The 12,448-nt window shown below is 43.4% G+C and overlaps 1 protein-coding gene across 6 annotated transcripts in view; it reads left to right on the top strand.

Moving 5' to 3' along the window:
- CB1H4orf19 (chromosome B1 C4orf19 homolog) overlaps positions 1-12,448 on the top strand; it is a 45,557-nt gene that overhangs the window by 13,647 nt on the left and 19,462 nt on the right. The window contains exon 3 of one of the 6 annotated variants that reach the window (XM_042936645.1): positions 452-608. The exons of 4 other annotated variants lie outside the window; for them this stretch is intronic. The gene's annotated coding sequence lies outside the window, so the exon portion shown is untranslated. Of the gene's footprint in view, positions 1-8; positions 609-12,448 lie in introns of those variants that run through there. One more of the 6 variants, XM_042936646.1, reaches the window with a different exon arrangement.

The raw sequence follows: 12,448 nt of genomic DNA, 5'->3' as shown, positions 1-12,448 counted from the left end.
GAAGTAACAGTCTTTTTTCTTTATTGGAAATCACTGCTCCAAGAAACATACAATTTAAATCCTAAATCATTGGCTGCAGTCCACACGGAATAGATAGAGAATCCTTTTCCTGCCACACTGGCGATTTGACATCATCAAGAATTTAAGTCCCAGGAACTCATGTTCAGGAATATTCTGGGCATCCATTCTAGTATGGCCACAGTTGGGGCCTTGACCGGAGTCAGGTGTCTTCTTAACCTTGAAACCCTTCTTTGAACTCTACTTTTTTTAAACCGATGACACTGCCCTGAATGTAATAGCATGAGGCCAGATTTTTAGGGTCATTTGACAAATATTTATTGAATACCTGCTACTTTATGGCATTTACATTCTAGCATAGAACAGCATAGAAGCAGGTAAAAATCCGTTCCTTTATTCATCAAAAAAAGTTTGAATGCCTTTTGTATTTCAGGCACTCTTCCACATACCAAAGGCTCAACTGTGAAAAATTCAGACTTTTGTATGAGATGTGCAGAGCCTGCAGTGAGAGCTAAACCAGCCTAGAGGGATCCAGCACTCTTTCCTTTCTAGAAGAGGCCGAGATGGAGTGAGAAGTCACAGTCAGCCATGTAATATAAATACAAATATCTATAAATATAAATATCTCTTTCCAGGGAAGACTGTTCATATGCAGTCTCAGTTAAAATTCCCACAGTGTAGGGGCGCCTGGGTGGCTCAGTCGGTTAAGTGTCCGACTTTGGCTCAGGCCGTGATCTCATGGTTCGTGGGTTCGAGCCCTGTGTCTGGCTCTGTGCTGACAGCTCAGAGCCTGGAGCTTGCTTTGGATTCTGTGTCTCCCCTTCTCTCTGCCCCTCCCATGCTCATGCTCTGTCTCTCTGTCTCTCAATAAGAAATAAACATTAAAAAAAATTTTTTTTTTTAAATTCCCACAGTGTAGGGGCACCTCTGTGGCTCAGTCTGTTAAGTGTCCAACTCTTAATTTCAGCTGAGGTCATGATCTCATGTTTCCTGGGTTCCAGCCCTGCTTCAGGCTCTGCTTGGAATTCTGTCTTTTCCTCTCTCTCTCTGCCCCTCACCCACTCACACTGACTGTCTCTGTCTTTCAAAAAAAATTAATAAACTTAAAAAAAAAAACTCCCACAGCATAAACGCATGAGCTGTGTTTGAAATAATTGAGGATTTCTTCTCATTAACCTGACAACCTCCACCCACCGTTGTTTCGGGGATTTTTGCAGATGGGGCCGGGAGCCATAGTGATGCCAAGAGCAGGACAGGGAAGAACAGGAAGTGGAGAAAGGGTAGGAAATGGATTTCAGTGGCCCTTTGCCCTTCCCTCAGGCTCTTCCCTTAAATACCCTCTGCTTGTTTTCCTCTTCTTTCAGGTCTGCCCCAACTAAGGTGTGTTTGGTCAAAAGATCAGTAAGTCACTTTATTTTGATTCCACATTTACCGTGAACTTAAAAAAAATCACTATTTTAGGACATATGCCCTGAGAGATAGGAAAGGGGCATCATCATCATCATCACCACCACTTTATGGGTGAGGAAATTGGTTTCCTCTCCATGAGCGACTTTGCCGAGTCCACGGTTAACTGTGGCAGTACCATGACTAGAACCATGTATCTGGGGACCCAGAATCCCAGTAGAGTGTGGCCCCTTCAGGGTCTGTCAGAGCTCAAGTCCTGGCTCTACTGCTTGCTTGTCAGCCAGTATAAGGCAAGTTCCTTAACGTATGTAATTTTTGCCTTTCCCCCTGTTAAAGGGGCTTAAAAATAGTACTACCTCCCAGGGTTGTTAAAAGGGTAAAATGAGACAATGGACATAAAGTGCTTGACACACAGTAAGCACTCAATGAATATGTATTATTATTATTCTATCATGATTACTAGGCGCTAAATCAGATTCTGTGATTACAAAACTGAGTAAGACACAGCATCAGACAGACAGACATCTTAACTGACCACGTGGCCATGAGATAGACTTACAGTGACCAGTTGGCACGGTGCACTGATGTGCCAACTCCATTTGGAGTTGGGGACCAAGGGTCCAACAGTCCTCACAGAGCAGATCACGATGAGACTTTGATCTCAGAGATAGAATTTTGCTCACCTTGAAAGGTTGAGCCCAACTCAACAGATGCGCTTATATTAGTTATCCATTGGCTGCGTAATCATCCCCAAATTAGCACCTTAAAACAAGAAACGTTTGTTTCTTGTTTCTGTGGGTCAGGAACCCAGGCACCGCTTAACGGGGCATCTCTGGCTGAAGGTCTGTCATGAGGTTGCAGGCAAGCCGTCGGCCAGGCCCGTGGTCATCTCCAGGCTGGACAAGACCAGGAGAATCTGTTTCCACGCTCACTCAGGTGCCTGTTGGCAGGCCTCCAAAGATCCACTTCCAAGTTTGCTCGCATGGTTGCCGGCACCCTTTGGTTCCTCCTCACAGACTTTGTTCATCCTGGAGAGCTGGAGTCAGCATTTTTTCTATAGAGGGCCAGATAGTAAATATGTTAGACTTCGCGGGTCGTTCGACGTCCGTCGCAAGTATCAGCCCTACTGTGTGGCACAAAAGCAGCCGTGGACAAGTCATGAATGAATGGGTAGAGCTGTATTCCAATAAAATTTGATTTACCAACAAAAGTGGCCTAAACCCTGCTCTGGATCTCTACAAGGACAGCAGCATGATTTAGCAAAAATTATACTGATGGCCACTTAGCTTCTCAGGACCTCAGTTCCTAATCTGTTAATACAACTGGGTTAGATTAATATTTTTTCTTGGGGACTTCCCAACTCACAAATGCTGTGATTTTAACTTTAATTTTTATTCATAGCCATTTAATAGTCATTCGGTTGTTCTCTCTGTCTCTGTCTCTCTGCTAAAATCAGTTGCTTAACCAGAGTGTCAAAATCCTTTACAAATGTCGCTTTAGAATGGAAGAAATTTAAAGGACAACTTCACTGACATGTTCAAGTTCCTCCTATTACCGCAGGTAGTCGCTGTGACTCATGGTATGGCAGGCCAGCTTTGGAGCAGAGAGTGATAGGCTCTCGGCTGCACGGCTCTTGCCTCCCTACATGAGAAAGAAAAGCCCAGAAGCTGGAGGTCCAGTAGCATCATTGCTACTGGTGATTGATTGTTTACCTGTGCCCATTTGAAGTCTGTAATCCAGGGGCACCCAGGTGGCTTAGTCGGTTAAGTGTCCGACTTTGACTCAGGTCCCGATCTCACAGTTTGTGGGTTTGACCCTCGCGTCAGGCTCTGTGCGGACAGCTCAGAGCCTGGAGCCTGCTTTGGATTCTGTGTCTCCTTCTCTCTTTGCCCCTTCCCTGCTCACGTTGTCTCTCTCTCTCAAAAATAAACATTAAAAAAAAATAAAAATAAAGTGTATAATCCATAAGATATCAGTTATTAAGGTTCTTAAGATACAGATACTTAAGGAATCACAAATAGTGAAATCTCTACAAGAGGTGAGAGTTGACCCCCAACCCAAGAATTTCTCTTAAGGTAATTCTTCAGAAATCTGTCCCTGATGTTTACTTTTGCATTATACTTAATGGTTAACTTACAACCTGGTTTTTCTGGAAGTATAGTATAGGATCATCATCTCTCAGGCAATGAAAGGGACCCGGTTACTTAATTTTTGTTGTTTTTGAGGCTTTCAGTATATTAAAGTAGTAAAATAATAACAAAGCAAGATTATAAATATTAATATTTTAAATGCTTACATGTACAAATGTGATCTTGCACACAATCATAAAGGTGATAGAATTTTCCTATTCTCAAGATTAAGTATTAATTCATAGGGAACTACAAGTGAATTGTTACAGCAAAATAAGACTGAAGTTCAAAGCTGTGTGATGAACATTCTTTCAAGCCTGTGAATATAGTTCTGGGTGTGTCCTTGGAGATACTTGTCAAGAGTCTACACTTGAGGCCCTTTGTGAATGGGAAGGCCAAGTTCGTTGACCTCCTGTATCCCATATTCCCTGCCTACCCCCACAATAACAGGCTTGGTTGCGTACATCCTGTCATGTTAAAGACTCCATGGTGTTAATGAAAAAAGCTTAAACTCTGAACCCTTGCCTACCATTTACAGTTATGAAACTTACGTGAATTAGTTAAGCTTGCTATTCATGAAATGGAGGTAGTAGTACGTACTACACAGTGTTGCTGGGAAGAAAATGGGGGTAGTGAGTATATAGTATCAAACACATAATGGATGCTCCAGTGTCAGCGCCCCCGCCCCTTTCTTTCTCTTTCTTTCTCTCTTTCTCATGCATCAGATCCAGAGTCCCAAGTTGAGTTTTGAAAATGTGTTGAGGGTAATGCCTGCCAGAGCCCAGTGAAGAGTCTTGTGGCTCCCACGGCCCTGAGCTCCTGTTCGCACATGTACCGACAGTGCTACAGCTGCAGGGACTTGGCCCCGGGGCTCTGCCCCCCTCATCCTCTCCTGTTCCCCTCACCTGCCCTTGGTAGAGGAACACATGCGAGGCAGTTTGCACATCTGACACAAATCTCTTATGCCACGTAGGTGAGCAAACTGAGACAGAATGAGACTTTATAAATAGAAAACATAATCTTCAAAGGGCACTGGAGCGCCTACCCACGGATACATCCGTGGGATGACTGTGCCCCATTCTGGGGCCCCTGCTGCCAAGAGAGCCATACCTTGCTGCCTCCACCGGAAAGAGCTTGTGCCGCAGAGAAAGAGAGAAAAGATGAACTCAGTAGGAGTTACAATCCGGGTCTGATTCTTGGGAATCTGTTGTGTGCAGTGTCTCTAATTATTGGGGAAAGGAGAATTTTTGCCTGGGACAGGTCATTGCTAGGCTAATTTTTCTTGCTCTTTTCCTGCACTTCTGAATCGGAACAGTCGTGATGCTGATGCCTCTCAGAGCCAGCATTTCCTGGTTTGTGATGAAGAGGCTGTCCTCTAACTGCTGGGTCCTATAGGTCCTCTTTACTTCGTGTCAGAAGAAAATTTTAAAAAGGAGTGGCAAGGAAAATCAAAATCCTTTCACCCAGTATAATTATGTCATGTTTATAGTCAGCACTGTAGACTTTGAACTTGGAAACTGCAAGGAGGGTGACTTTTACCAAAAATGGAAAGTTCTAGAAATATGAAGCGTTGGCGAGGAATGGTTAATTATCTGGCTGAGGTTCACTTTTGGAATAATTTGCACCATTTGTAACAATCATTGTGGACCTTATGTATTGTCACGGGAAAGGCTAGAAACAAAATGTTCAGTGAGAGAAAGCATGGCGTGAACTTATTTATATTACGTACTGTGTAAAATCTCTGTATAGATGGACATAAACCACAACAAATCTGGGGAAAAAATGAACACATAGCACATGGGTAGGTTGCTATGATCATTGCTGACATTTTTTTTGCACTCTTTTCCCAAACTTTGTGTGCTGATACATATGTGTGCATGTGTGTGTAGCATTATATCTAGTTTTATATATGTACGTTATATGAATATGTATACATACAAATATTTGTACATATCATTTTTTAATGAAAAATTTCTTTAAGCATTTGGAAAAGATTGGGGATATTTGTGAACAAAACAGATGCAAAAGCAAACAAAAAAAGTTTGAATGCTTAAATACAGGACTTAGAATTTGTACTGAGGACTAAACTTTAAAATCCATCAATACACGAACTAGCTAATGATACATTCTATACTGCAGATGATTGTGCTTTACTGACGTAACTCAGATCTTTCTTTTTTTTCTGTAGAGATTCTAGATATAAATCATGGTTTTGGTGTGGGGTTTTATTTTTGTGGGTTTGTTTTGGTGGGGTTTTTTGTTGTTGTTTTTTGGGTTTGGGTTTCAATGATATTCCTCTTTGATCACGGCTTCACACAAGGAAAAGATACTTCCTTGTGCGAAATCCTGGTTAACTTCTCATAAGCTCAGACCACAAAGGGCCCCTGTGTGAGGACGCAGGAATTCCTCTGGAATACAGGGAAGGCCCCCAGCTGAATGGTATCCAAGGAAGATGTTGCAAAGCTTGCAAAGCTTGTTGGAAGAAAGGAGCCCAGCTGGGGATCTTTTCTCTCTATTCAGATATTGGCCCTGCCTGGGGGTGGGGGTGGGGGAAACCCATAAAAGAGAACCCGAAAAAAAAACAAGCCTGAATGCACTTACAAATTACAAGGAAAAGTTACTTCTTGCACCCGGGTGTTGATGCCAACTTGGGCTTATCATATTTCGAATTTAACTCCACTTGGAAACTTTGTTTTCCTTCTCATGGAAGTTGAAGAAGGTAACAGAGATGGAGACTGTCCACCAGTCTAACTTAGGGTTAGTGTAAACCCTAAGCAAACACCTGTGGAGAAGTGAAGGGCTGGCTCAGGTCACCCAGGCCACCTCTGCTCACTACCACTGGCCTGGGCCCACCCATGAGACCCACACACTGCCCCCAGCTGTCATCATGAACTGCGTGTTTCATCCCATGGGGCCCTGGTGTGGCATTCCCCATGGAACTCTGGCCCGTCCCCGTGGGTCTGTGTCCCACCATGCTGTCTCTCCACCACCCACAAACCTTCCTGCCAGCCGCCTTCCTCCCGTCCTTCCACTTCTCTTAGACCCTGGGAGGATTTATAGGACATACAGTACTTGCCGGTGGGTCTGGCATGTCCTGGGCTTTCGGCAAATCTCATTGCCCTTCCTGTTCCTTCCCTTTGCCCCGCTTTGAACACAAATCCCCCAGGGTGCCTGGGTGGCCCAGTGGGTTAAGCCATTAAGCATCTGACTGGATTTTGGCTCAGGTCATGATCTCACAGTTCGTGAGTTCAAGCCCTGCATCTCTGCGCTGACAGCATGAAGTCTGCTTAGGATTCTCTCTCATCCTCTCTCTCTTCCCCTCCCCTGCTCTCTCTTTCTCTCTCAAAAAAAAAAAATAAATAAATAAACTAAAAAAAAAAAAAATTCCCATGCTGTTGTAGGTACTTCATTTCCTGGTCAATGATAGATCCTTTAACAAAAGCCAGGAAACCGGGTCGTGATGAGAAGTGAGGAGGGCCAGCCCTCTCCTTCACATGGGGCCCTTCCTGACCAGCGTGCTTATTGCCTGTTGGGGATGAAGGACAGCGAGAAGAATGACAGCCGCCATTTTTGTGTTTCTGCCACCTGCTTAGCCTGATCCGTGCTTTACCTGTGCCCCTCACATCTAAAAACCACATAAAGGCCCAGAGAGGTTGAGAGATTTGCTCGAGGCCACAGAGCTAACGAGTAGTGGCACCAAAATTCAAACTCAGGAGTTTCGGAGTTCTGCAGAGCTCTTTCTTCCCTCCTCCCACTGTGCAAAAGTGCTTTCCCAACGACTCACAGAGTCTGGTCACCAGTAGCATTTGCTCCCCAACATCTGTGCGTGGTCAAACAGTATCAGGAGATGCAAGAAATACCCCTTCCTCGCTCCCCAAGTGGCTCCAGATGAAAACAAAACCTGTAACAGAGTAAAAATTCCTTTCCATGGACAGATAACTTAGCTGGTTAAATATCAAGCTCTTCAAAGCTCTATTTACTAATAGACCCATGGAATGTGATCCCTTCAGGGGTTTAATGTACTTGAAAAGCACTGTAGGAATCACCATTTAAGAACCTCCAGACCAGCACCATCCAATAGAACTTTCTGCCACGAGGAACATGTTTTAGGTCTTACGTTGCCCAGTATGGTAGCCACTAGCCACAGGTGGCCAGTGGTTACCATGTGGACAGCACAACTCTAGAAAATTCTGAAAGGCTCATTGCTGGTGCCCACATTTTCATAATACTTTGCTTATAAGCTCTATTATATCACTGGATCATAATTATTTGTTTACGTTTTGCCTACCTCACTAGGTTATAAGCTTTACGTCTTATTCATTCTGCTGTGATCATCTACTGGCACATGGCCTGGCCCACAGTACGAGATGTTGAATAATTAATGTAGGTTAAGAAAATGGATGTGACTCAGCTCTTTCAAAAGCATCTTTGTTACTGCTTGCTCTCGTCTGGTGTACCCTTTCTCGAGATTTTGCTCTTTACAACTAGATCGGTTCCCACATCTTCATACGTGGGAGCCCTGACTGCTCACTTGTGAGCACATTTTTTCTTTCCTCCAAGGAAAACACTTTTTTTTTTTTTTTTGAAAAAGCACTTTTTTTTTAGCTGATTATTTTGGTTATTTGTTTCTCTCAATGAATGTTTCTAGCACCATGTCTTGATATTCTCTCAGTTTTAGACGTTATTCCGCTATGGAAGATGATTCGGCTTCTACCCTCTGCCCTACCGCACACCAGAAATGTTCCCAGTCCCTGCTGCGCACCCCCTCCAGTCTTAGTTTGGTGAATACCAAGTATCTGTTACAACTCTGTAAATGTTCTTCCCAGCCAGTCCAGGTGGAAAAGTATAATTCCATTTTCTCTGGGGTAACAAATGGCTCATTTTTTCATGTGTTAAATATTCTGCATACTTATCCTGATTCAACCCCAAATTCTTTTCTTTTTTTTTAATGTTTATTTATTTTTGAGAGAGAAAGAAAGAAAGAAAGAAAGAAAGAAAGAAAGAGAAAATGCAAGCAAGGTGGGGAGAGAGAGAGAGGGAGAGGATCCAAAGCAGGCTCCGTGACCGGCACCAGAGAGCCCAATGCTGGACTTGAACTCATGAACTGCAAGATCATGACTCAAAGTCAGGTACTTAACAACTGAGCCACCCAGGTGTCCCACCCCAAGTTCTTTTCTTATCGTATATATCTTTCTCTTTGGGATCCTTCAGGGATTCTATCAATTTCCTCTCTTAAAACTGCCCAGAGCCTTCTTGCCTTGTCCAGTCCAAATGAGCCATCCCTGTGACTGTGTCCACTGCTGGCATTCTGGGATCTTGGCCACTCTCATCCTGGGGGACACTTTGTCCCTCTCCTGTGTTTAATGTCCTGTTTTCTGTATCCCTTGCTTCCCCCTCTTGGTTTACTCCTCCATTTGTTTGTGACATTTTCCAATAGCTTCCTTTCCGGGAGGGGAAGGTTGTGTGAATGGTAAGTTTTTTGAGAACTTTCATATCTGAAAAGATCTTTATCTACCTTCTCACTTAACTGGTCATTTGGCCTGGCTTAGAATGAGGGTTGTGTGTGCGCACGCGCACGTGTGTGTGTGTGTGTTTAAGGAGTCTACAACCGTTCTGATCCCCAACTCTTTGGATACGACCTGATTTTCTCTTTCTAGAAGCTTATAGCATCCCAGTTCTGAAATACCACAATGCTGTGTCTTGGCATTGAGTCTGTTTTTATTTATTGTGGTGGGCACTTGGTGACTGCTTTCATTTAGAAACTCATGTCCTTCAGTTACATGAAATTTTCTCAAATAATTTTGTCGATGAATTCCTCCCTTCCTTTTATTCTCTCTTTTTCAAGTTTCTGTTGCTTGGACGTTGGATCTTCTGGACTGATCCTCTAGATTTATTTTATCTCTTCCATTTGATTTTCTGTATCTTTTTTTTTTCCTACTTCTATAAGATTTCCTCTTTTTCTTCTAGACTCTTTATTGAAATTCTGTGAAATATTTTTTGTTGTCTTGATTTCGTTTCCAAGAGCTTTTCGTTGTTTTTGTTGTTCTCTGATTTTTTTTTTTTTTTAAAGATCCCCTGTTCTTTTTGGATACAGGTGACATGGTGAGGATATTATTGTCAATTGTTTTGTTTTAGCTTTAGTTTTCTTCTCCCTACTTTTTGTTTTAAGTGCTTTTTGGTTGGTCGGTTGGTTGGTTTCGATCTCTGTCTTTCGTATTAGAGACTTCCTTAGATGTCTGGAGGACAACTTGAGGGTGACCGCCAGCATTCCCAGAGCCAAGGAGGGGAGCAGGCTGAGGCTCTCAGCACTCCACGTGCACACGTTCACTTAATCCCCAGTTTTGGATTCAGAACCCCTGCCCTCTGCTGTGTGTTCTCTACTATATTCCTAGTCCAGAGACCCTGTTTTACCCTTTCCAGACACTAAACTTACATTCTTTAGGTGAGATAAAGAGCAGAAACCACTCCAAAAGCTGGGAGTGCAGAAAGGGATTTAGGAACCTGCTTTTTTTTTTTTTTTTTTTTTTTTTTTTTTGTAATTGTTTTTTAATGTTTGCTTATTTTTGAGAGAGACAGAGACAGAGCACGAGCGTGAGAAGGGCAGAGAGAGAGGGAGACACAGAATCTGAAGCAGGCTCCAGGCTCCTAACTTGTCAGCACAGAGCCTGACGTAGGGCTCGAACCCATGAACTGCGAGATCATGACCTGAGCTGAAGTCAGACACTTAACTGAATGAGTCACCCGGTGCCCCCTAACTGCTTTTTTTTTTTTTTTTTGATGTTTATTTATTTTTGAGACAGAGAAAGAGCATGAACGAGGGAGGGTCAGAGAGAGGGAGACACAGAATCTGAAGCAGGCTCCAGGCTCTGAGCTGTCAGCACAGAGCCCGATGCAGGGCTCAAACTCACAGAGTGTGAGATCATGACCTGAGCCAAAGTCAGACGCTCAACCGACTGAGCCACCCAGGCGCCCCCCTAACTGCTTCTTAAACACCTTCCAAATCATGCTGATTCTAGCCCTCCCTTCTTTTTCCCTTCTGTCCTAAAGCCTTTAAGGATTCTGCTAAATTGGGCTGATTCTTGGCTTCCCACCCTACTAACTTGCTAGTTAACTTCACATCCATGGGCTTTCTGTTTTTATGGACCTTTGCTCTCTCTGTGAGCTATGCATGCCTCTTCCTTTGTAATGGGAATTGGCTGGCTGCATTTGTTCTGTCTGCCACCTTTCCCTTAACCATCTCCCCACCCATCACTCCAACTCAGAAGGCTAAATGCTGAACTCAGGCACTCTCAAATACTGCACTCAAATACAGGTTCTCCTTCCACCTGTTCTGTGTATGGAACCACCATTCTTTCCATCTGCCAGCCTCCAAGAATGAGAATAATTTCAGTAACTCCTTTTGCCATGCAAATCCTTTCTTTCATGGAGATCTGGCTTTTTATTTTTCATAAAACTCAGTACATATTTGTGGAAGTCCTACTTTGTATTCCTTGTTGAAGAAACAAAGATAATGAGATGTGACCATTGGACTCAAGAAATTTCCAGTGAGTGGGAGGGAGAAAAACAGAAACTGACTGATTGGTGATGATGATGATGGTGATGGTCATGGTGATGGTGACAATGACAGTGGATGAAAAATCATAGCTAATGTTAAGATTATGGTTTGTACCAACCCCTGTGCTCAATACTCTACTGTTTTCTTTCACTTAGCCCTAACTGCTCTCTGAAAAAGGTACTATATAATTGTTATTTTACTCACAGTGAAATGGGTAGTGAGGCAACACAACTTTCCCAAGACACTATACGTAGTAAGTGTATACACCAAACCGCTAAGAGAAACCAGGGACAGTAGAAATCAACGCCTAACTCAAAAACCAAAGAAAGCTTGAAAAGCTAGTTTTCCACATTTGCTCTTTCCTTTGGATTTCTCTTTGATACCACCACATACCAGGCTCGTCCCATCTCCTCACTTAATTCAAAGGATCAACTCTTAGCAAGTCTGCACAAAACTCTTGCGGTGTTCCTTGTTTGTTGCCAACAAGGGAGGCTTTTTGATGTATTGCTGCCATTCTGCCACTTGCTGCTCGGGAACCTACCCGCATCACCAATCAGGTCACATTAGGTCTTCTGTGCCTACTTTCAGAGGCCCCGGTAACCTCAGAGATGCCATTTTCATCTCCAAATCCATAGCATGGGCCTCCCCACTGTCTTTTGCACGAGTCCCATATTCTTTCCTACCCCTGCCCTCTAATTTCTGCCACCTCCCATGTCTGCATTTCTCCATCAAGCCTTTCCTGGCAGCTCGACCACACTGGGATTTCTTCTTCCCCCAAACTCTCATAATACTTAGGCCTGATTGGTTTTACCAGCCATTGGGTCCTCACCACGGACAACCCAAGGTAATGTCAATGCTATCTTGCCCAACAAATAAATTAGCCAGTAAGCACCAACAAAGCAGGTGTACCAAAGTATTTTCTTTGGAAAGAATTTGTTTCAAAAAGTCATTCTGGGAAAAAAAATAGAATTCATTTGAAGGGTCTTATTTCTGGTTATTGTTTTTGCTTTGATACATGATCTTTATGTAGTGCTTAGAAGTAAAATTCTTAAGTCCATCTCTGGATATTGTTAGTTTTCATCTTAGAAGGTTCTTGGGTTAGGGGTGCCTGGCTGCCTCAGTCAGTAGAACATGGGACTCTTGGCCTCTGGGTTGTAAGTTTGAGCCCCACATTGGGTGTAAAAATTACTTAAAAATAAAATCTTTAGTTACAAACAGAGAGGGAGGGAGGAAGCCAAACCATAAGAGACTCTTAAATACAGAGAACAAATGAGGGTTGATGGCGGCGGGGGGGGGGGGGGGTGAAAATGGGTGATGGGCATTGAGGAGGGCACTTGTT

The sequence above is a fragment of the Panthera leo genome, chromosome B1 (genome assembly GCF_018350215.1).
Source record: "Panthera leo isolate Ple1 chromosome B1, P.leo_Ple1_pat1.1, whole genome shotgun sequence".
NCBI classification, from domain to species: Eukaryota; Metazoa; Chordata; class Mammalia; order Carnivora; family Felidae; genus Panthera; species Panthera leo.
This window is presented reverse-complemented; position numbering and strand designations above follow the sequence as displayed.